At 38.8% G+C, this 21787-nt stretch overlaps 1 protein-coding gene across 1 annotated transcript in view; it reads right to left on the bottom strand.

Moving 5' to 3' along the window:
- Positions 1–3325, bottom strand: part of Mctp (multiple C2 domain and transmembrane region protein) — a 1410470-nt gene extending 1407145 nt beyond the window's left edge. Inside the window, exon 1 of the mRNA XM_068227784.1 lies at positions 3279–3325. The gene's annotated coding sequence lies outside the window, so the exon portion shown is untranslated. The remainder of the gene's footprint in view (positions 1–3278) is intronic.
- Between the last annotated feature and the right edge of the window lie 18462 nt (positions 3326–21787).

The following is a 21787-nucleotide window of genomic DNA, read 5'->3' as shown; positions in this document are numbered from 1 at the left end:
GGGCGGTATAGAACACTTGACCCACTTCAACTGCCCACACTCGCTGCACTGACTGCTTCAGGTGTTATACGCAACGACACAAGCACTCACTGTTGCACTTCACTGCCTGTTCTAGTGAATGCGCGGTGTTGTACCGTCGTCCCGACAGTGCTGGCAATATTTTATTTTCAACCCTCGTATGTATAAGTACCAAGATGACATCGGCACTATCAATGTGCAGAGAAACGTCTGTTTACCACGGCCCCGACTTGGCAAACTGCCGTAAACCGTTATAAGAAGGTAAGTGTACTATCATTCGGGACAACATGAATAAATATCTATCACATGTTTTAAATGTTTAGCTGATAAGTTTTCCCTATCGCAACCTGCATTGCAGCCTTGTAAAATATTAAAGTTCACATTTGCAACACCATCAGAATAAGAAATATAAGAATCTTCAAGTTCCCTTTGCCCAAACTTTCTTGACGTAGCTTGTCACTGCAGTTTTTCAAACTGAAACAGGATTAAATCAGAAATGAGCACAAAATGGAATGTGTGATCATTTTATTGAAATCTCAGTCACTAATTCTTCCTAGTCAGGCATCTATTGTAGCACTCAAAGGACTTCAGATTTATGCAGGCAGCTCGTTTCTCAGCCCTCGAGAACGGCTAATTAAGTTATAAAGGTTCGCACGTAAGGAGAATATCACGCACTCTGCACTCAGACAAGAGAACTACTTCAGAAAGCCACAGCTCATGTACATCCATAAAGATGAGTTAGGAAGTAGGAACAAAGCATATGTGAGTTAAATTACCTCCTAGGTTGAGAATTGGCTCAATACTTAGTTTGAACTGGCCATATTGGCCTGCTGGCTAAGAAAGTTGCTCCTGTCGTTAGAATACTACGTAAACCGAAAGGAGAACTCCCCGCTGTTGATATAATAAGGTGCGTTACATATTGGCAAGACTGCTATGGTTCTGTAGCGTAGTAAACAATCCTAGCAAGAAATCATTATGCAGTGTAAACAGGAACACATCGGATTTGCAAGACATGTAGCATTGCCACAAAGTTATTTTATTATTGGTAAACTTCAATAATAGAATATACCCATTTATAGAGTCAACTAAAAACCAAACCAACTCAAACCCCATGGCACAACCGCTACTCAGCCCGAAGGCCTACGAATCCTCTCGACCGTTCTTGACTTCCTAGACCGGGGCCGCTATCTCACAGTCGGATAGATCCTTAACTGTAATCACGTAGGCTGAGTGTATCTCGAACCAGCCCTCAGATCCAGGTAAAAATCCCTGACCTGGCCGAGAATCGAACCTGGTGCCTCCTGATAAAAGGCAGGCACGCTACCCCTAAACCATGGGGCGAGCATAGTGCCAAGTAATGTTGCAAAATTATAAGATCACTTCATTTCAATGTTAGCGGTTTTAAATAGCTATGTGAAACACATGGTCAGTCAAATTTTCCACTACGTTCTGCAACAGAGAAATTTTAATCTTCATCCATGCAGAAATTAAATATATCTTCAGTTCTTTGCCATCACCTTACCGCTTCCTTCCTTCCTTCCTTCCTTCCTTCCTTCCTTCCTTCATATATAGTAATATAAAGGATTTCCTGCAAGTTTTCAATAAATATAAAGTCTACAAAAATTTCTGGCCACCACAATAGCACCTTTTTGCTGAAACCATATCTTTCTGAGCACACACGACGTACTGAGGTTTTGTCTTGTAGCAAAACCTGGAACGCTGTGCCAGTCGCCCCTGAAATTTTTTGATAGTCTGCGACTTTCGTACGACCTGCGGAGAAGGAAAAACTGGTTGTTCCTCAGAAGGTCGAATGGGTCCACTGGAATTCCACAGGAGTTCTTTAATGTGGCATTAAATCAATCGTCACGAGGCTGACATATTTGAGCACTTTCAAATACCACCAGACAAATGAGGACTTAGGAGTGTTTCGTTGTATACCGAAAACTTGTTGAACCTATTTTCGACAAGTTAATAGTCTTTTGAAAACGGGATTCAGTTTTTAATTTGACTTGCTTAAAATTTTGTGTATTTTTTTGTTGTGTATTCACGTCTTGTAAATTTAATGTTTTTTTCTCAAGAGTATTTTAAAATGTTTTGTACACATTTTTAACAACACTTGCCGATTTTGAATTGTAAATCTGAGGATGACCTCAAGAGAAGGTCGAAACCGGAACCATACACATGAAATGTAATTTGTAGCCATTTCATTTTAGTATTGTATTGAAAGGTGGATGATTTCCCTTTCACTCTCCTGACACGAGTCCTATGGTGATGACGGGATAGGAAAGGGCTAAGAGTGAGAAAGAAGTGCCCGTTACCTTCATTAAGGTACAAACCTGGCATTTGCTTGGTGTGAAAATAGGAAACCACGGAAAACCATTCAGGGCTGCCGACAATGCGGTTCGAACTCACTATCTCACAAAAGCTACGTGACTCAAACCACGCAGCCATTCACTCGGTTCCGAAACCCGTAAAAGTAGTTAGTGGGAAGTAAAACAAATAACGTTAAATATTATTAGTACCTTTTAAATTGTTAAGTCAGTACCTCACCAGGTATCAACACCCTGGGAAAGCACTGCAAGTTGGATTATGAGCTCCTTAGTAACATTATTGAAAGTGAAAACATATTTCCGATACATTTACCGGATTATGAGTTTGAGTTGAAAATGTTAGCTGACCCATTTAGGTGAAATATCAACTTATCGACAAATGATCGCGGATCGGATCACTCTTCTCAGAATACGTTCCAGCCTATATCCTAGCCAGCATCTTCCTGTTCAGGGGAGAATGATTTTCGCCTCATCCAATTATAAATTTCCCTGTGGACAAAATTTTCCGTTAGCGGTTTATAATGAGACCTTGTGTGGCAATGTGTTTTCCCGACCTCTAAGGGGATAAGTCGTGGGTTCTCAGTCCCATGCCCATCCTCTCCAGGTATTAATCTATTATTTCTCTCTTGGAAGTTAATTCGAAGGTTAGGTTCATCTTAGAGAACTTTAATGCAATATTTCATCATCGAATACCTTATGAGGAATGGAATTTATATTCGTTTGGATGAACCAGGCTCGTCCTTGTCTCTACAGTTACGCAGACCTCTCGGCACTGATTTTCTTCACAATGTACCCTACCTCGTAAAGAAATCTAACAATTTTTCGCATGACACAATTATCATACTGTCTGTTAAATATTTCATGTAGACTTCCATATTTGACACAGGCATTGGGCGACAGTTAGTTTTCGTGTGATAGAGCTGAACCAACCTTGAGCGTGTTGAAGAAGCTGTGTGTTTTCTGGGCGACATGAGGCACGCTAGATGTGGACTGCGCTTGGCTGGGACCTGGCGCTGACGTCGGTTTGGGCAGGCGCTCTCCTTCCTTAACGAGATCATCGCGGCGGGAGCTCAAGTCCGACGCAGACTTCGAGAGGTGGCGCCCGAGTACTCCCTGGCTCTCGCCAGCATCCACGTTCAGCCGTGACCGTTCCGCTGCAACACAAAGGACATGCAACATTAGTAACTAACATGGGAATGTTCGTAGTTATATGAGAATACCTGTCAGGCAGGTACTCACTCAACACTTTATAGACTATGTCCGGAATAGTAGCAAGATATGCGCACAATCCATGCCGTGTTGAGTGATGTCCTTGTTTCGCGAAAATTATCACACCCTAATTCTGTCAGGTTGGTAAAGGTGGACGAATGTCTCTAGACTTAACAACTTTTTGGAAAAACTGACCCATTTTTAGGAACAAAATATCAAAGATTAATATTTCTATAAAATTTAAAAAAATAAATAAAAATCACCAAACATAAAAATTAATATTCATATACAATTAAAATAATTCGCAAAAATAAAATAAAAATCTAAGAAATTATAAAAATCATTGTTTTCTTGACAATTATAATTTTATTTTCACTAACCTGCAAAAATAGAGGTAGTTGAAACATAGTAGCGGAGGGTAAAGTAAGGTGTTTTTGTACTTATATGATGGTTGATTTATATATAAGAAAATTCTAATTCTTTATTCCTTAGATTGAATTTGTTTTACATTATAATGGCCCGAAGGCAATGTGAGAATTTTCTTTTCTAATATCTTCTGTCATCATCAGAAATTAAAACTATTTTATTACATTCAACAGAATATAATTCGTATATATAGGATCTAATTAAATTCATCGTTCTATATTGTTTTATTTTTCGTCAATTATTTTTTATAATCATAAAAAGTAATTTCATTTTAACATCTGATTCTTTGACTCCTTTTGATTTTTATATTCTTTGTCTTCTACTCTATACGCGTACATTTTTTATTTTAAACTAACGTGTTCCGTCATCATTTTACCACAGTTTTCATCTTTCATTTTTCCTAAAACCTTCTTGTTAACTTGCGGTAATTCATAAATATTATCTTTTTATATTCGCTTGTATCAAATTCATTGTCTTCATACCGTTATGAATTGAATCAGTTCTTATATCATATATAAATGAATCAGTATCCATATAGCACAAATCTATATTTTTCCATATTTTTGTTTCATAATATTATAGTGAAAATCGTATATTTTTATCTTTAAAATATCATAAATATTCATTCCAATATAAATTGGTTTATCAAATTTAACTTCTATTTTTTTCATATGAGTAGCAACTAAATTTTCAAAAATATTGTTTAGTGAATATAATTTACTTTAGAAACATATTTTGTATATTTTACTGGATCAGTCATCATTTTAATATTTTGTCTATTTCTAATGTTTCCCATTGTTTTACCGAAGACGGTGGTATTCATTAATTTACAGAAATCTTTTTCAGGATCATTAGTTGCTTTTGTTCTCATTTCTGTATTCAAGAGTATATATTTTAAAACCAATTTGATGGTTTAAATGTTAAAACTCTATGAATTTTTGTTAATTTTAATCTAAGATTTAGATTAGATATTTTTTTTTGTACCGGGAGGTACACCTCCATGCCGCGAATTCAAAATCAGCGCCTTAAGAACTCACCTATCGATCAAAAAGTGAAACTAATAACACAACAAGTTAGAACTTTAATCAGAAGATGTCACCACTGAAATATTAAGTAATTGTTTTGTTGTGACGTTTCCTAAACTGACTGAATTTCTCCTTGTTTTCTTATATACATCAAGAAGTTTGGATATTTTTCTACAGATGACATTACCAAAAACGTATGATCATGCGCTCTGGTGCAAGGTGAAAGAACTTATAACTTAAATAAGTTTTGTATTTCTAGGTGGTCCATAACTGATCTATGTTCATTTATTTTTGGGCTGGCAATACTTCCTTTTCCTTCCGCCAGTTTAGAATCTAGACAATCACTAATTTTTGTAATTAATTTTCAACCAATGCCGCATTTCTTGTTCACTTTGAATCGGCCAATAAAAATTAAGAGGGTGTGTCCTGATTAGTCTTGAATGATCTCGGACCTTCCCTGAGGGTTTATAAACTGCGAATTTTCACGTTTCCTTGCCAATTGATCGTCGTCTTTCTGAATGTGTGTGTTTAAGCAGGAGGCGGGCAGCCTCTTCCGTCGGCAGCTAGAACATCTACAAGGTAGTGGCCACATAATTCTATCTTTCTTGCTGTATCCGCAAATTATTCCGAGGGGAAGGTCCGAATCTTTAGTTATGTAACAAACTTTTCTAAAATGTAACTTTTATTTTGGCTAATGTAAAATCTTCATAAAATATTTAACTGTTAATTGGGGATACAGTGTAAGTTACCCTCTCGAGCTCCCCTTCATCTTGGTTTGAGGTGTCTGCGATTTTGAAACCTTTTGTTATGGATTACAGTAATTTCTATGCGATTCACCTCAGTAGTTTGGGAATAGCCCCTATTTCATCGGCCTAGAGCCCTGTAGGTTTTTGAGCTTTGATTAACTTGGAGCGCAGTTTACGCCTCCATTCGTTTTGCGTTTGGGTCAGTTATTTAACCTGTTCTTTTTCCATGAAGGCCCAGTAGTTTGGCTATTAAATACCCCTGTAAAAGTAAGTTCAATTTCTAAATGGTGGCTTGAGAGGCCAGAGATTGTAAATTTTGATATAATGTTGCCTTGAGTGGACAGTAACATACTAAGAGTCTGTCTTCTCTTTTTCAAAGTTTTATAAGGTTAACGAGTGCCTCTGGAAGGCTAGATATTGTATTCTGGGAGCAAATGCCCTTGAAGGAGTGGATTTATGCCCTTAAACGAATTATTCCTCGTTTTTAATTTAAGTTTTTGTAAACTGGATCCGGTATCTCTGGAATTGTAAAACTTAGGGATTGAAGCCCATAATCTGTAAAATACACTATCTTGGATCTTCCTTGTCTTCTTTCAAGATTGCTTTTGTACCTGACGTATTGTTATTTGTTGAATCTTTTTTTTAGAAATATGACCTTCCGTTCAAAATTTAAATTAATTTTCATATTGTAGATAGACCCATTCAAGCCCACACCTTCTTTCACTATCTCTGCGTTCCACACAAACACCGGAACAGTTTTAATTTCCCATAGTGTAACACATATTTTCTTCATTATTTAAAGTTCTTAATAATTTATTTTCACCCTCAGGTGCTAATGGTAAATCTTTATGTAAATCACGTAATTCTCCTGAATATTCCAAATAAATTTCAAATATATAACCATCTGTATAATTATCTGGTACTGGCTTAACATTTTTCCATTAAAATAATCATGATCACACCACTCAAACCCGAAAAAGTGTAAATATAGTGACATATCCCAATCGTATAAATTATTAGCGTCTAAATAGGCTAAGTAACTTCATTATTTTTAGGATTATAATTGTACCGGGCGGTACACCTCCACGCCGCTAATTTAAAATTTGCGCCAGTTGAAACTCCTCTGCTGGAGGAAGTCTGAACTTTATCGACGGAATTAATTTTCTACTTTCTCAGAAGATGTCACTACCTGGAAATTTTGGAGTTTTTGAACTGTGTCATTTTTGACGTATTTTTGTTTTGCTTGTAGTAAGAAGTGTGAACTTTCTCTTCTAGAGGACACTACTGAAGATCAACAATAGCGCACCCTAGTGCGGAGTGAAAGAACTGTTTTTTGGAGAAAATTTAATTTCAAAAGTTTGTTCGTTGCTAAATTTCTTTCTGTTATTGTTTAAGTTGGCTGTATACCCCTCTCTTTCCCCTTGTTTTGTAGTTAGCCAATCCCGAATTTCTTTAATTAATTTCTGACCAATCCGATGTATCTTCCCCCAACTTGAATATGCTGCTTATCCCTAACCAATAAAGTGATTGTGGGCGGGTGTTTTCTTCCCTGAAACGCCTCGAACTTTCCGCGAGAGTATATAAACTGCTGATTTTAGGGTCTCGGTGCCACTTCTGTTCCATCTTTCAGTGTGTAAAGTACATAGCAGGGGGCGGGAAGCGCCTCTTTCTTCGGCAGCGGTCAACAACAAGGTAATGGCCAATTAATAACTTCTTTCTTTGCTAGCTCAGCAGTTTAACTCTCGGGGCGGGTCCGAAGTTTTTCCATAATGTAACCTTCCTTAAAATGTATCTATTCTATCTTTAAACTGCATTTCGGGATAGAGAGTGCTTAACCCTCTCGAGCTCCCAATCATATTGTTTTGAGGTGAACTTATTTTTCTCAACCTATTCTTCGTTAACGTAAAGCAAATTGTTCTTTTCTAAAGTCACCTCTGTAGTATGGGATTAGCCCTTGCATTAGTGGCCTAGAGCCAAATTAGGGTTTGAAACAAATAAATTAGGAGTGCAGATCGCCTCCTCTCAAATTATTATTTTAGAGGTCATGTAATTAACCTTTTACATTTAATAGACCTCAGTAGGTTGGGTAGGTTACCCCTGTGTCTATGTCCTGAGAGGACAACTTGAAGGTGGAGTTTGGTGTGGCCTTTGAGAGGCCTAAAGGTTGAGAGCGTGTGGCTCTTTATTGAAAATTGAGTGTTGTATGCCTCGAGGAGGCTTTTCTGTGTAATTTGGAGCAAGTGCTCCTGAACATGAATGGGGTTTTCTGCCCCTCTGGTAAAACTTATTTTTCTTGCTAGCTCAGCAGTTTAACTCTCGGGGCGGGTCCGAAGCGTTTCTATCATGTAACCTTTTCCTAAAATGTAACTACTCTTAGCATCTGTTATCTTTTAAAGCTGCATATCGGGACCACTTGTTACCGTGTTTTAGCGGTAGGTAGAGGTGAAAGAAAGTGCGGGCTTGAACGGGTCTCAAACTACGGAATCAAAGTTAATGTAAAATTTAACAAGTTTATATTTTCTTTTCAAAATTAAGAAATAAAACAAGTACGGCAGGTACAGAGTAGCAAGGCAACCAAAGGAGCAATTACAGTATTTACAGTATTTGGGCATCGAGCCCTGAATTCACACTTCTAGGGCAATTAGCCCAATTTTTACTCCAAAAAATAAGTTTTACCAGAGGGGCAGAAAACCCCATTCATGTTCAGGAGCACTTGCTCCAAATTACACAGAAAAGCCTCCTCGAGGCATACAACACTCAATTTTCAATAAAGAGCCACACGCTCTCAACCTTTAGGCCTCTCAAAGGCCACACCAAACTCCACCTTCAAGTTGTCCTCTCAGGACATAGACACAGGGGTAACCTACCCAACCTACTGAGGTCTATTAAATGAAAAAGGTTAATTACATGACCTCTAAAATAATAATTTGAGAGGAGGCGATCTGCACTCCTAATTTATTTGTTTCAAACCCTAATTTGGCTCTAGGCCACTAATGCAAGGGCTAATCCCATACTACAGAGGTGACTTTAGAAAAGAACAATTTGCTTTACGTTAACGAAGAATAGGTTGAGAAAAATAAGTTCACCTCAAAACAATATGATTGGGAGCTCGAGAGGGTTAAGCACTCTCTATCCCGAAATGCAGTTTAAAGATAGAATAGATACATTTTAAGGAAGGTTACATTATGGAAAAACTTCGGACCCGCCCCGAGAGTTAAACTGCTGAGCTAGCAAAGAAAGAAGTTATTAATTGGCCATTACCTTGTTGTTGACCGCTGCCGAAGAAAGAGGCGCTTCCCGCCCCCTGCTATGTACTTTACACACTGAAAGATGGAACAGATGTGGCACCGAGACCCTAAAATCAGCAGTTTATATACTCTCGCGGAAAGTTCGAGGCGTTTCAGGGAAGAAAACACCCGCCCACAATCACTTTATTGGTTAGGGATAAGCAGCATATTCAAGTTGGGGGAAGATACATCGGATTGGTCAGAAATTAATTAAAGAAATTCGGGATTGGCTAACTACAAAACAAGGGGAAAGAGAGGGGTATACAGCCAACTTAAACAATAACAGAAAGAAATTTAGCAAAGAACAAACTTTTGAAATTAAATTTTCTCCAAAAAAACAGTTCTTTCACTCCGCACTAGGGTGCGCTATTGTTGATCTTCAGTAGTGTCCTCTAGAAGAGAAAGTTCACACTTCTTTCTACAAGCAAAACAAAAATACGTCGAAAATGACACAGTTCAAAAACTCCAAAATTTCCAGGTAGTGACATCTTCTGAGAAAGTAGAAAATTAATTCCGTCGATAAAGTTCAGACTTCCTCCAGCAGAGGAGTTTCAACTGGCGCAAATTTTAAATTAGCGGCGTGGAGGTGTACCGCCCGGTACAATAATTATTCATATATTTATTATTAGCTTTAGCATATCATTTTATACTTTGTGATATAACGCTTCTAATTCATCTTTCAATCATTAATAACCTTTCATAATCGTTTAATAAATCTAGTTCTACTTTAGTCATTTTTAACATAGCATCTCATGCTACACAAGGTGCAGTAAAATACCAAACAGGATCTAATTCATATGCTTTAATACAAGCATCTCTAAAAGTTTCAAACATATCTGCTAATAATAGTCAGATGTATTATATGATTATGTATATTTTACCACATTCCTAATATTAAATTTCTTCCAAACCAGTTTTGCATGAATATATTCTTCAGTAGTTATATGAGAACGGAATAAAAACATTCTTTTTTGAATTTTTTCTTCACAATTCATATAATCATAAGGATGAGCACCTTTTATAATCATTAAATCTAAATCTCACTTTTAAAATATTTGCCTGTTTTTCTAAATTGTTCCTTTGTTAGATTAGTTGATAATTTATCTAGACTAGAAGCCATAATTTTATATACATCTAAGAATCGTAATGTTAATCCATTTTATACTTTTTCACTAAATGATTTATACTTTTCTTCATTATTTGGTATTGCATCAATATCAGTTTTACCAATTCCTAATTCTTTTAAGAATAAATGAACATCATATTTGGATAAATTACGTAAATATACAGTAGAATAGGTGGATATTTATAATTAATATTTCAACCTTCGTGGGCCGCTCACATAAATTTTCCTGTTAAATGATCATGATCTCGTACTCTATATTCTTAACTTATGCATGTACACAAATAAAACAAGTTTTCGAATTTTTAAAATTTATTTTATCTTTTTTGTGATAAGTAATGGTTTATTTTCTTTATATTTTTTTTACAAATTTCCTGTGATTCTTTTATAAGCATTTCTATGAATTTTTAGGATCATCTTCACCAGCATATTCAACTGGAGGTTTATAATTTCCATGAATATATTTTATATAATAACTAAAAGAAATGGGGCTTTTGTTTTTGATATTTATTAGTATATGATTTTTCAGGACTAAGTTGACAAGTACGCATATTTTTTAATAAATACCCAAAGTCGGCATTAACTACAAGCGGAAGCCTTAATGAGTGATTAAAATGCTTAAATTTTATATCCTCTCACATTTTAGGCATATCTATGTTTACTTCTTTTTGATCTTTGCATGTTTTCATGTTTATCTAATTTTTCTTGAGAATTATAAAATCCTAAACATCTATCACAAATAAACACCCTATGTTCATGTATATTTGTGTGATTTAAAGCTAATGTAGGTAAATCTTTGATCCAACAATAACGTGAGTTGTTGTCTATTTTAATCAAAAGCAAATTAACATGATTTTCTTGTTTATTCTTAGTATGATAAAGTGGATTATAGAACATAATTTTCATTTTCATTATAAGTATATACACTGATTGATATAATTTATTCTTTTTCAGATTTCCTTATATTTATTATTTCTACAGGAAACTCATTTTTAATTTTTCACAAATTTCATCTAATTCTGGAAATTTATTTATATAATTATCCACATGATCTTTTGGTTGATCTAAAACATATTTTATTGCATATAGAAAACACATTTGATCTTTATTTTTAACATTAATTATAGCTTTCTTATTCTTAATTCGTTTAGGTAAATCCAAATACGAAGAACCATAAATTGGGTTATGCTTATTAATACATAATCCTGAATTATTTATAGAATACAATGAAAACCGATTGTCTTCCTTAAAATTCTTGCATTTCCACTAACAATTTATATGTAGATCTTTGATAATATTCTTCTAAATCAGTTGATCGTAATATAACTTCGTTTTTTTTAATTTAAAATCTTGTATTTCTCCATGTGTTATAAATTACAACAAAATCCAATATTAACTGTACCGGGCGGTACACCTCCACACCGTTTATTTAAAAGTTGCGCCAGTTGAAACTCCTCTTCTGGAGGAAGTCTGAACTTTATCTACGGTCTTAATTTCCAAATTTCTCAGACGATGTCACTACCTGGAGATTTTTGAGTTTGTGAACTGTGTCATTTTCGACGTACTTTTGTCTTGCTTGTATTAAGAAGTGTGAACTTTCTCTTCTAGAGGACACTACTGAAGATCAACAATAGTGCACCCTAGTGCGGAGTCAAAGAACTATTTTGTTGGAGAAAATTTAATTTCAGGAGTTTGTTCTTTGTTAAATTTCTTTCTGTCATTGTTTAAGTTGGCAATATTTACCCCTTTCTTCCCCTTGTTTTGAATGTATCCAATCACGAATTTTTTCAATTAATTTCTGACCAATCTGGTGTATCTTTCCCCAACTTGAATCTGTTGCGGGGTCCTACCCAATAAAATCTTTGTGGGAGGGTGTTTTCTTTCCCCTAACGCCTAGAACTTTCTGCGAGAGTATTTAAACTGCTGATTTTAGGGTCTCCGGGCCACTTCTGTTCCATCTTTCAGTGTATTAAGTACATAGCAGGAGGCGGGAAGCGCCTCTTTCCTCGGCAGCGGTCAACAATAAGGTAATGGCCGATTAATAAATTTTTTCTTTGCCAGCTCAGCAGTTTAACTTTCGGGGCAGGTTCTAAGCGTTCCCCTATGTAACCTTTTCCTAAAATGTAACTTCTCTTTTCTTCTATTCTCTTGTAAAGCGACATACTGGGATAGAGAGTGTTAACCCTCTCGAGCTCCCACTCACATTGTTTGAGGTGAACTTATTTTTCGCAACCTATTCTTCAGTAATGTAAGTTAGTAATTTCTTAAGTCACCTCTGTAGTATGGGATTAGCCCTTGCATCAGTGGCCTTAGAGCCAAAATAGGTCTTAAAGACAAAGTGTATTAGGAGTGCAAGTTCGCGTCCTCTCAAATTGTGATTTTAGAGGTCATGTATTAACTTTCTTGTCATTTAACAGACCTCAGTAGATTGGGTATTGTGCCCCTGTGTATATGTCCTTTGAGGACGGCTTAAAGGTGGAGTTCGGAGTGGCCTATGATAGGCTTGTATTTTAAGGGGAAGTTGCCCTTTTTGAAAATTGTGTTTCTGCCTCAAGGAGGCTTTTGGATGTAATTGGAAGCCGGTGTTTCTGGCATGTTTGGGGGTTTTCGGCCCCTTTGTTGTATGGTGTTCATTGTAAGGTTGGGCTCATGGCTCAAGAATTATGTTTCTGACTTTTTGAAGCCCCAAATGGGGTACCTATGTAAATGTATTTGTCAATCGTGTTTCGGCTACTAAGTACCTGTTCTATTTGTTGTTACCTAATTTTGAAAAGAAAATATAACCTTGTTAAATTTTAAAATTAATTTCACTTTAGTAGCTTGAGACCCCTTCACCACCCAGCACCTTCTTTCATGCATAACTACCACCAAAACACGGTAACAAGTGGTAGCAGAGCGTGGTTGAATGGGTCTCAATTTCGCCCCTTTTGACGGCTAAACTCTGTTTTGATCCGAACTCTAACCATTTTCTCAGTTGCTGGAAATTTTTTATTGAGGTTTTTCAAAATTTTTCTGTTATCATGCCCGGCCCTCGCGATGTTCTCCTCCTTAACTACTTGCGCAAAGAGGAGTTGATCTACGAATTAACTATTAGAAACGTGCAATCTGGAGGCACGGTTGCTATCGACACTAACAAGCTTAGAGACTCCCTTGATTTGCCCATTTCCATCCCCAATTTGGGAGAGAAAGAAATTGATGACTCTCTTTCCACGATCGTCGAGAACATTACTGGGCTAGCATCGGTCGTTAGTTTCTTTGATGAAAATGATCCGTCTCCTAATCAAATTAAGCGTGTGCAAGGCAGGCTATATCATTTTTCAAATAGAGTTAATGATCTGTTGTCTCTAAAGGTGAATGACGTTCAGAGGAAGGAAGCTAATACGCTCCTTGAAACTATTTCTGAATTGTCTAGTAAAGTCACTCAATTGTTAACTGGGGAAATTCCTCCCAAATCTGATCAACCCACCATAGTGAATGTAGGTAGCGAGGAAGAGTCTCCTAAGGGAGAAGTAAATAGGAAAACCCCCACTGCTCAAACTATCTCTGCCCCATTGGACAACGAGTCTGAACGCCGTGCATCGTTGAGTAACATCCGTTCCGAATTAACTTCTTTGCCCCTGAAACCTCTACCTACTATGTCACCCGGGTTTAGCAGCTTGCCTCATCCATTGGCAATGTTGCTAAGAGGCATCTCTAAGTTTTCTGTCAACACCACCAGTGAAGTTATTTCATTTTTAAGATTTTTAGTTGAATTTCAGGATCACGCCCTTGTGTTTTCTCTTTCCCCTTGTCAAATTTTACAAATAATCTATCCTTATGCTATTGGTGTTCTCTCAGATAAAATAGTAAGAGCTATTGCTGAACAGTCATCTATTGAAGATTTTCACGCACACTTGCTTGCAAATTTCATTCCTGCCCGCGCGAGGTCATCTCTGATTCAGAAATACTATTATCGGGTACAGCGCTTGGATGAAAACTTGGCTGATTTCATACAGGACATTAAGTTTTATACTAGGGTGTTTGCCCTTCATTTTCCTGAAGATCAGATTGTGCAGGCTATTGTAGAGGGAATTTCACCTCCCTATAGGTCATATTTGTGTTTCGCGGCGTGCCCGCAAACCTTCTCGGAACTTGAAGCGTTGGCCGTCTCGGCGGAAGGAGTTAGATACGCCGATTCTTTGCGTGTCGCGAAAGAACCCCCGCCTTCCTTTAGTAACACTCGGCCTCCACCTCGCCGACCAGTCAATCCCCGTAAATGTTATGCGTGCGGGGCGCCTGACCATCTGCGCAATAAGTGTCCTCTGATCAAGCCTAGTAGGGCAAATAATGGAGCTGGTTCATCAGAAGGCTGTTTTAAATGTGGGGCTTTCTCACATATCGCCAAGAATTGTCCCAATTCGAATAGCACCCCCTCCTGCTCAACTTCTGGGGTAACTTCCAACAACAATCAAAAGTGACTAGTGGCTTCGGCTGAGTCAACTAATTCATCTTCCCGAGGCTCAGCCCCTGGTGAGCAGATCGAAAATTCTGGGAACGTTCAATCTGCTAATCTGTCCTTTGAATGCCCCAAAGAGTGTCTTAAGATTGCGGCGGATACCCCCGCACCTGTTCCTTTCCTTAAGATTGAGGTAAATAACGAACCTATAACAGCTCTATTAGATTCAGGCAGTGTTTGTTCCATTATTTCGGTTGAATGGTACTCGAAATTGAAGTCTGTTTGTAACCTACCTGTCTATGACTCTTCTCCTGTGAAATGTGTTTCTGCTAATACATCTCCATTAGAAATTCTAGGTTCCTTACTGGTCAAAATTCGTATTTTTAAATTTACATGGAAAATTAAATTGTTTGTGGCCAAGCAATTGTCTTGCCCCATTATATTGGGAGCTGACATTATTTCTCACACTGGTCTTGTGCTCGATCTCCAGTCTAGGTCGTGCACATTCAAATTTGCTTCTAGTTGTAAAATTCCACTATTAAAGTGTAATTCTGTGTCATGTTCTTCTATTTCGCCTACCCAGGATGAGATGTTGTTAGACCTTAGACATCTACCTGAGGAGCAGGCTGATAGTATTCGCAAACTGTGTCAGTCGTTTCCCGAGGCATTCTCTGATACTCTTGGCGTTACTGACCTGATCGAATACAAAATTGAGGTCACGGATTCGATTCCTGTCCGTTTTCCACCGTATAGGCTATCTCCACCTAAAATGAAGGCTCTGAAAGAAATCATCGATCAGATGTTGAAGGATGGTATTATTAGGCCCTCTATGTCAGCGTATTCTTCGCCTATTTTTCTAGTCCCGAAACCCCAAGGGGGCTTCAGGCCTGTAATTGACTACAGGGCTCTCAATCGGAAGGTGGTGTTACAATCTGTGCCCCTTCCCGACCTTCATTCTTGCTTTTCATGGTTTCGTAAGGCCAAGTTCTTTACTATCTTGGACTTGAATCAGGCCTATAATCAAATTCCCCTTGCTGAAGAGTCTAAACACCTTACAGCGTTTGCCACGGACTGGAATTTATACGAATACAACCGCGTGCCTTTCGGGCTCCCCACGGGGACAGCTGTGCTCACTAGGCTACTAGATAGGGTCTTCTCCGACATCAAATTCGAGTACTTATATCACTACTTGGATGATGTCGTCGTGTTTCCGGAGACCTTCGAAGAACATCTAGATCATCTGCGAGAAGTTCTGAATCGCCTTCGTAAGGCTGGGTTAACTGTCAATTTGTCCAAGGTCGCCTTTGCTAAGCCCTCTATGTCATTCCTAGGGCATATTGTGTCACCTGATGGTGTAGCAGTCGATCATTCTAGAACACAGGCCATCCGTGATTTTAAACCTCCCAAGGACATTAAAGGTATCGCCAGGTTCATTGGTATGGTGAATTTCTTCAGAAAGTTCATTCCTAACTTTGCTAATAGAGCGGCGCCATTGAACCTTCTTCGTAGGAAAGGCATTAAATTCGAGTGGGGACCTTCTCAACAAGCCGCTTTTGATGATCTGAAATTAGCTCTCTGTAATGCCCCTGTCCTTGCCATGCCTGATTTCTCAAAGAAATTCATCGTCCAAACGGACGCGTCGTCGTCGGCGGTAGCGGCAGTCCTTCTTCAAGAGACTGAACTAGGGAGGCGACCCATCGCCTATGCATCTAGGACTCTATCGGCTCAAGAAGCCAAGTATTCCATCTATGAGCTCGAAGGGTTGGCAGTCTTATTTGCCTTAGAAAAGTTCCGTCTCTATCTGGAACAGGTCAAATTCGACCTGGAGACAGATAATCAAGCATTAAGCTGGGTCTTAGGTAGGCCGCGTCGTACTGGTCGTATGGCCCGTTGGGCCATCCGTATTTCTGCCTTCCAATTCAATGTCAGGCATATCCGAGGTACCGAAAATGTTGTCGCTGATGGACTCAGCCGTATGTTTTCAGACGACGTTGAGAAGCATGAACAGGTCGACAGTCCATCACCTCCCGAGTCCATGCTATCTGAGGTTAATGCCATCCTAACAGATGTTCCCATGCTGTTTAGGGATATCGAGAAATACCAACGTGAAGATCCGACGCTGGCTCCGATAATGGAAACCCTTTCTTCTGGGGAACATGTTGTCCCTTATGTTCTGAGGAATGGAGTTCTATGTTGCCCTTCGAGGCATGATAAGATGATGAAAGTTGTTGTTCCAGCGGTTCTTGTACCTATGATCTTCAAGTATTATCATGAGACCCCATTAGGAGGGCATCTTGGTATCTTTAAAACTCGTGAAATGATTCGTGATATGTTCATCTGGAAAGGTATGGACGGTGAAATTCGTGAATTAGTAAAGGCATGTAAATCCTGTTTGCTTAGTAAACCGACCATGTCCACTAAGGTAGGTCTTTTGTCTTCTCATCAAGCGTCGCGCCCCATGGAGCGCCTGTATATTGATTATGTGGGACCCTTCCCCCAGTCAAAGGGGAATGCCAACAAGTTCATCTTTGTATGTGTAGATGGTTTTACTAGATTTTCCTGGTTATTTCCGTCTAAGCTGGCTACCGCTCAGTCCACCACTTCTTGTCTTAATACTATCTTTGCTTCTTTTGGTCCTTGTCAATACATAGTTTCCGATAATGCTAAGGCTTTTACATCTAACTTATTTCGTAAATTCTGTTTTGACTTATCCATCTCTCATGTAACTACTTCTGCTTATTACCCTCAACCATCTCTGGCTGAACGGGTTAACCGTAATCTCAGGTCCGCACTCATTGCCTATCATCATGAAGATCCTTCCAGGTGGGACACGTCCCTGCATTGGATAGCTTTTGCTTTGAATTCAGCGGTTCATGAATCTCACAAGTTCACTCCAGCTTCTTTAATGTTCAAGTTTGTTCCCAACTCGCCGCTCTCTAACCTCTGGTCTCTGAATGACATTCTACCCGAGATAATAGATCCGGACAACATTAAAGATCTTTGGAAGAAGGCTAAAGCCAATCTTAAAGTGTCTCATGAAAAGGTTAGGGAAAGGTATGATCGTGGACGGAGACCAACCCCTTTGAAGGTAGGTGACCAGGTTATGGTCAAAAATTTTGTTCCCGCGGGCAAGCTTGCCCCCAGATTTCATGGGCCTTGTATCATTCTCGATTTTCTTACGCCGGTTACCTTATTGTTAAGTAATCCAGCCACCGAGAGGATATTTAGGGTTCACCTGTCCCAGGTGAAACCGGTGTAATTTTGTGTTAACTTGCTTCATATTATTTTGAAAGGATATGAAGGTTATATTTTTTTTTTGAGTTTCACTTTTATGGCATTCTGCCCCTTCTATAATATTTTGGTTTTAGATGTAAGCCTTTTGTAAAACCCGCCCCGATCCGTTAAACTGCCATCCTGTTCTTGCCACGGCCATTACCACGCTCCCGTCTCCTGCTCCACCTTACACTGTGGCTTCATAAGATTAAATGCCACGGATATCTACACGCCGCTGGCCCCTCAACCTCTCCATAATGCCTGTGCCTTCAAAAAGACGATGGTCCAACACAATTCTGCCGCCTAGCCTTAATGTTTCAGTGCCCCTGCAGCCGCGCAGCGCCGTGCAGCAACTGGGGAGGGGGATGGGCCCCCTCCTCTCCAGCGAGGACGACATGTGCACGGCGAGCCGGAGCTCTCCTCCCGGCCAAGGCTGATGTGCGGCGCACGACCTGCTACTGGCCCGCAGCCTGTATATGTTCACCGCGGGCGCGGCGTGTTTCAACACTCTGCTCCCCTCATAGTGCGGGCGAGCGGTATCTCAGTGTACTTAAGGGGTCCGAGCGGCCTCCTTTTGGACGCAAGCTGCAACGGCCGGTCCGGCCATCCAACTTCATCAACATCAACTACATGGACAGTTACTATAAGAGATAACTACATTTGGGAATTCAACAGCAATATCTGATGGACATTGCAAATTTTTCCTTCACTTTTAAGTAGTAAAAGCTTATCTTCAGAAATTCAACTTCTATAAACCTAAAGACTTCACTTCACCTCCAACAACAAAATTTTGGAACTGAATTAAGAAATTTCTCAAATACTTCTGCAAGTTATCTTAATATCAACATCAAAACTTGGAACTTATTTTCAAACAAAAGTTTATGTTCTTCTGTGTTACCCCGTGGAGGAACTTTTGGGGGGGGAGGTCTGTACCGGGCGGTACACCTCCACACCGTTTATTTAAAAGTTGCGCCAGTTGAAACTCCTCTTCTGGAGGAAGTCTGAACTTTATCTACGGTCTTAATTTCCAAATTTCTCAGAAGATGTCACTACCTGGAGATTTTTGAGTTTGTGAACTGTGTCATTTTCGACGTACTTTTGTCTTGCTTGTATTAAGAAGTGTGAACTTTCTCTTCTAGAGGACACTACTGAAGATCAACAATAGTGCACCCTAGTGCGGAGTCAAAGAACTATTTTGTTGGAGAAAATTTAATTTCAGGAGTTTGTTCTTTGTTAAATTTCTTTCTGTCATTGTTTAAGTTGGCAATATTTACCCCTTTCTTCCCCTTGTTTTGAATGTATCCAATCACGAATTTTTTCAATTAATTTCTGACCAATCTGGTGTATCTTTCCCCAACTTGAATCTGTTGCGGGGTCCTACCCAATAAAATCTTTGTGGGAGGGTGTTTTCTTTCCCCTAACGCCTAGAACTTTCTGCGAGAGTATTTAAACTGCTGATTTTAGGGTCTCCGGGCCACTTCTGTTCCATCTTTCAGTGTATTAAGTACATAGCAGGAGGCGGGAAGCGCCTCTTTCCTCGGCAGCGGTCAACAATAAGGTAATGGCCGATTAATAAATTTTTTCTTTGCCAGCTCAGCAGTTTAACTTTCGGGGCAGGTTCTAAGCGTTCCCCTATGTAACCTTTTCCTAAAATGTAACTTCTCTTTTCTTCTATTCTCTTGTAAAGCGACATACTGGGATAGAGAGTGTTAACCCTCTCGAGCTCCCACTCACATTGTTTGAGGTGAACTTATTTTTCGCAACCTATTCTTCAGTAATGTAAGTTAGTAATTTCTTAAGTCACCTCTGTAGTATGGGATTAGCCCTTGCATCAGTGGCCTTAGAGCCAAAATAGGTCTTAAAGACAAAGTGTATTAGGAGTGCAAGTTCGCCTCCTCTCAAATTGTGATTTTAGAGGTCATGTATTAACTTTCTTGTCATTTAACAGACCTCAGTAGATTGGGTATTGTGCCCCTGTGTATATGTCCTTTGAGGACGGCTTAAAGGTGGAGTTCGGAGTGGCCTATGATAGGCTTGTATTTTAAGGGGAAGTTGCCCTTTTTGAAAATTGTGTTTCTGCCTCAAGGAGGCTTTTGGATGTAATTGGAAGCCGGTGTTTCTGGCATGTTTGGGGGTTTTCGGCCCCTTTGTTGTATGGTGTTCATTGTAAGGTTGGGCTCATGGCTCAAGAATTATGTTTCTGACTTTTTGAAGCCCCAAATGGGGTACCTATGTAAATGTATTTGTCAATCGTGTTTCGGCTACTAAGTACCTGTTCTATTTGTTGTTACCTAATTTTGAAAAGAAAATATAACCTTGTTAAATTTTAAAATTAATTTCACTTTAGTAGCTTGAGACCCCTTCACCACCCAGCACCTTCTTTCATGCATAACTACCACCAAAACACGGTAACATTAACTATTAAAGTTTTCTGGTATTAATAGATTTTTAATTTTGTTGATAACAATATATTTAAATTGATTTAAAAATTATCCTGGTTCTACAATATTATCGACATTATTAACTTCAAATGTTTGTATTCTCGATTGTATGCTATATATTTTCTATTTGTTACCGGGATTTCGTGGTGAAATCCCGTTGGCTTGAATGGGTCTATTTACAATATCAAAGATTCCTTTAAAACTTTTAAATAAAGGTTATACTTCCTTTCAGAAAATCAAACTTAACAACAGTTTACCAGGTACAATGACAATTTTGATATAAAAATAGAAAACCCCAGAATAGGGAATTTAACCATTTAGGCTTCAAGCTAGAAATTTACAAGTTTACAATGATGCAGATATAGCGTTAAATTAGACACAAATTTCCCGAGCACTTTGCTCCAACCGTTACAAATTTACGGCCTTCTAAAGGTACCACTAGTATCACACAAAAACCAGAAAGAGTTTACAAGCTCTCCGAATTCAACAAAGGAGACTGGTTCCCGATTTCTTACAGCCTACTCAAGGCAACATTACACAAAAAATCTTACTATTTCTGGCCTCTCTAGGCCCAACCTACAATTTACAATGTTTGTGCACAGGGGTATCTATTACTCAAACTACTGGGCCTTCGTGGAAAAGAAGAACAGGTTAAATTGCTGGTCCAAACAAAATATATGGAGGCGTACACTAGCGCTCCTAGAAACTCAGTTTAAAACCCTAATTGGGCTCGCGGCCCGATGATGCAGAGGCTAATTCCAAGCTACTGAGGTGAATAGAAAGAAGGTTAATTAATGCTTTACAGAAAGAGAAACAGTTACAAAATCGTAGTCACCTCGAGATAAATTATAGGGGAAATCAAGAGGGTAACGCACTCTCTATCCCCGATTTAAAGTTAAACACTTTATGAATTTTACATGGAAAGGAAGAAGTTTACATTTTATAAATCAAACGGTTACACAGTTAAAGTTTAGAACCTTCTCTCGGGCAAGTTGCAGAGATAGCTACAGAGATAGAAAACTGGTGGCCATTACCTGGGCTGATGTACTGCCTGCCGAAGGATGGGGCACCCCCCGCCTCCTGCCTTAACACACACGCTCAGTACTTCGACGATCAACAAGACAAGGTAGCTCGAAAAAGCCGCAGCTTATATAACCGAGGGGATGGTTCGAGAAGGTTCTGGACTAAATCCGAACACATCCTCTCATTTTTATTGGATAGTTTACAAGTAACAAGAAGCCTATGATAGACTGAAAAATGAATGTAAAATTTCTAATTGGCCTGATTCGGAAGTTGGCGGGATGAGAAGGAAGTATTGAAAATCTTGAAATATCAAAATAAATGGAGGTTTATTTAGTTGAGAAAACATAAGGACACAAAACTTATTTAAATCACTGGTTCTTCCACCGTGCACCAGAGTGCATGACCACAATTTTCGTAAGGACATCTATGAAGAAAAGTTCAAACTTTTTGC

This window comes from Anabrus simplex, chromosome 5 (genome assembly GCF_040414725.1).
Source record: "Anabrus simplex isolate iqAnaSimp1 chromosome 5, ASM4041472v1, whole genome shotgun sequence".
Lineage (NCBI taxonomy): Eukaryota > Metazoa > Arthropoda > Insecta > Orthoptera > Tettigoniidae > Anabrus > Anabrus simplex.
This window is presented reverse-complemented; position numbering and strand designations above follow the sequence as displayed.